We start from the raw sequence: 4,374 nt of genomic DNA, 5'->3' as shown, positions 1-4,374 counted from the left end.
TCCTTTCCGTCCATGTCCGTGTCCTTTCTATTTTACCTCTTTCTCTTCTCTTTCTTCACAGCCTCCTCACTGTTCACATTCTTCTGTTTTCTGTGTCTCCTTCCTTCTTCATATCTGCACCTTCTCTTTCTCTTTCCTTCCCTTCGATCCCTGAGCCGCAATTGTCCCCAGTGACACTGTCACCGTGACAGTGGTCAGATCTGTGGTTTGCTCTTAGTCAGCAGCCGCTCGCTGCTAATGAGTGCTGTTTGTTATCGGCAGCCTCCAGCAGAGAGGAAACAGGGAGGATTTGGGCTGGTGAATATTCTCACCCCAGAACAAACTGAAAACTGGCCACTGGCTGTAGCGAGCTTAAACCCGAAGGTCATTTCATCTTAAAGACAGGTTCATTTATGGAAAGAAATAACAGTCGATCTGCCTCCCTGCAGCCACCGTCCAATTAAAATCCTCCTCTGACCAAACAGCTGCTCACATCCCAACAACAGGAGGGAATCAAGGTTAATTAAATTTACACATCTCCAACAGGGTCCATCTCAGTAACCGCCACTGAGTGGAGGGTCGAAGTCTTGATCACTACAAATCCTGGCCACCTTTTTAAAGAGCCGCATTTAAATCCTGATGTGAATGGTGTTAGTTTATGTATAATGTTAAAAATAAGCCTGGAATTTATTAAAGTTTAGCTTTTAGCCTGACTCTTGTTGTAGTCCAGCGAAAGCTGCTGTGGCTGGATGTGGATGGAGTTATCTGATCATTCAAAGGGCAGAGTTCCTGTTGTTGCTGTGGTTGTGTGACATGACGTGTGATCAGATGAACATTTTTAGGCCAGAGCAAAGTCTCCTCAAAAAAATCACTGAGCTCTCTGAGACCAGCTGTAACTTTTAATCCCACCCACCTGGTGCCACATCTCTTCGTCTGACATGTTTGTCCAGAGCTGGGACATTTCTCTGTCATAGAACATTCTGCACTTATGTTAGTCCCAGCTGTAATGAATCACAACATGAGGAGTTTAACGCAAACATCTTTTATGGTGTCTTCACATTGCTGCTCTTTAAGTGGAGCTGTTTGTCTTCCTCACTTCTGATCTGCAGCTTCCCGCCGGGCATCCTGCCTTAATTCATGCAACTGACACAAAACCCAGCGGGGTGCGTTCGCTGCTGAGCGTCAGCTGCTTGGCTTAAAACTCAGCATGATAAAAGGTATGTCCATAAACCAACGGAGAAATTTTAATTTAAAATGAAAGAGGGCATAAATTACAGTCATTATTTCCTCTGCTTTGAACACGGTTAAAGTTTTCATTTCAGAGGATCCATCATTTCACACAAAGATGCCTCACAGGGGCAAACAAAACGTGTTTAGTTGTTCTTAAAGTTGAGTCACCTCAAGGCTTCACGTTGGCCTTCGTGCCTCTGCTGCTCTGATCTCGCCGGTCTTTAGAGAAATCCTAACATGGTGGGAATTCAGGGTTTTTAGGAGTAAAATTTAGTTAAGTCTTGAAAAAATGTTTTGCTTTTTAATTTCTGATTCCTTTTAGATTCTTTCAGTGGAAGTCAAGTTTGGACTTAATGGAAGTCAATACATCAGGTTTTTATCTGTGAACTAGTTTCTCATGTTTGTATTTCAACAGTGGAAATGCAAACGCAAGGCAGATGGTGTCATCAGTCCTGGCCCCCCTCCCCACCAGTTGGCCTTTGTAACACTGGTTAGTCGTCGGGAGGCAAAAACATCTGGAAAGACTCCAAAATCTGTTGTTGTTGTTGTTGTGTTGTACTCCCCCTAAAATGTACAGGCCAGGTTTAGACAGAGGGATTCATGTGTGGACATCCTCAAACAGACCAGTTCTTCCTAAAACCTCCGATTCATTTCCTCATTGTTTCCTCTGACAGGGTGTGCGTGTTAGTTTTCAACTAAAATGTGCCAGAAACCTCACATGCACGCTGTTGCTGTTGACCTATTGCACCCGAACACCCCACACCTCTGTTGCTGTACTGATGATGACTTAGTGCTGGGGGACTTGTCCTGACTTTATCAGGTCAACGTGGAGGAAGCGTTTGGGTTGAGAGCAAATTAAAACAGAAGCAAAAAAACGAGCGGTTTCACAAAAATTTGATTAAATAACCATATAAAGCTGTGACAGTTAAGGGCCTGGTTCTCCTGCTAGTTCAGATTTTATTTTCCAGTAGAAAGGTCAGCATTTCCACCAGAAGCTGCTTTGTTGTCTAATATTTAAATGGATGATTAATATTATGTTGTGTCTCCACAACTCTGAATAATCTGAATAATGTACTCACTCTACATATTCACACAGTATCTGCACTACTCTGTCCTTCAGTACAAGTACCGTCTCTGTATGTTGTCTGGGGAAATACTTATGTTTTGAAAAGTTGACAAGTGGACAGGTGTTTTATGTTGACAGATATGCTGCCATTTCCTCAGTCGCCTACTGGTTTCAATTTTTAGTGCAATAACTCGGTGTTTACCTCGCCGCTGTGCTGACTCTTATCTATGTGATAAACTGTACAGAGTCTTACCTGCTGTAATTACTATTAACACTGAATTGTGAGCTTGTAACGTGTCTCAGTCTGAGAATGCACTTTAACTGAAGCGTGACGATGTGGGACTTCACTCAGCTCAGCTCTTTGGCTGCTGGGCTTTTTGTTTTTGGTTTGTCATGGAAGATGACTTTTTTGCATCTCTGGGCTCACAAAGCCATTACTCCGCATTAATGCTGCGTTCATGTCACAGGGATAAAAACTCATACAAGGAAATAAATGTCCTGAACTCAAACCCGTGACCACCCTGATGGAGGAGGATTTACTGCAGCGCCGGCAGATTAGACTAGTTTGAGACAGGTGCTCCTAATTTATGTTTGACTGCAACTCAGTTCTTCTGAGGAGAACTGACATATAAACTACAGTCCTGCAGTGAAATCGTGCTTCCCCACGTGACATAAATGCTGCATTATTGGTCAGGACGTCTTGGCCCTCATTGGTTAGGATTCTGAGACCTGTTCTCATGGGTTGATACAGACGCAGAAACAAACCGATGAGGCCTTGGCCACAGTCTGCCCTCTTAAAGCCTGCGTGACTGATGAATTAAAGGATACTGTATCTACTCCAAGTGTCCTGATGAATGTCAAGCTTCAGTCCTGCTGTGACTAGCCGAGACAGGTCTCTGTTGTTCATTGGTCAATGTTTATGGTCGCCTTGTGTTATTGGCTGAGATGTCTCTGATGCTACTGAAATAAAATGAATCTACACAACGCAGGATTTGTGTACCTTATGTTTCAGTGGTGATGCTCTGTTTTCCTTTACTGGACCTTTATTGCTGATTGAAACGTTTCATGTGATACAGGCAAAGATGCGATGTGAGGTGGAGGGGACTGGTGTTAAAAACAAGCGCAAGTTAGTTACATGTACTGTTACAGCAGTGATAACGAAGCTACAACCCCTCAGCAGCAGACTGCTGCGTTTTATGTCAAAAATCAGTCATAACTGAGTCAGATCTGTACACAGACACACATGTTGTTAATGAGACCTGCACTCTGACCTCTGACGGACATTGCAAAGAAATGTCTATCAATCTACTATGAGATAAGAGAAAAACTATGCTCCTTAAAATGCTTATGTTTTCTTCAGTATCACAGTAATCCAGTGACAAACTGGAGCTGCTGGTAGATCAGTCGGCAGATTGTTTACCTAAATCTAATCAGATCTAGGCTCAATAACTGTGTTAACACAGGATAGAACTAGTAGAGCACAGGATGACTCACTGAGTCTGTGGCAATGTTATTCCCCCCCCCAATGTCTTGTTGAAGACATTACCGTTGTACAAATGAGTTTTCATTTGAAAACATTTTCCAAAAAGAAATGCCAAACTAATGAATTTTCACCAGGCCAACCTTTAAACAGATCCCACACAGACATAAAATAAACACAACAAAATGCACACAGAGCAAACAGATGTGTATATAAATCATTACGTGAGAAGCTGTTTAAATGTTTCACAGCAAACTGACAGGTTTGTCTGTTAGTGTTCGACAGGCAGAGAAACAAACAGCAGCTCCTTGCTCCATTCTTCTTCTCAGGTTGTTAAATCAAGCTTTGAAACAAAAGACCACACACATGTACAAAGGCAAACTGCATTTTTTTGTGTTTTTGCTGTTTGAATGAACCTGCAGCAGACGACCTGCACTCAATTACAGTCAGCTTCTACCTGAGAGAGCAGAACCTGATACATGTACAACTGTGTGTGTGTGTGTGTGTGTGTGTGTGTGTGTGAACAGGCAGGTGTAGTGACGTTTCTGACATGCCTCCTGATTAATTGCTTTCGTGCTTGAACTCTCCAGACTGGAGTTTTTTTGGAGACTGGCTGCTA

Source organism: Monopterus albus, unplaced genomic scaffold (assembly GCF_001952655.1).
Source record: "Monopterus albus unplaced genomic scaffold, M_albus_1.0 scaffold67.1, whole genome shotgun sequence".
Classification (NCBI taxonomy): domain Eukaryota; kingdom Metazoa; phylum Chordata; class Actinopteri; order Synbranchiformes; family Synbranchidae; genus Monopterus; species Monopterus albus.
This window is presented reverse-complemented; position numbering follows the sequence as displayed.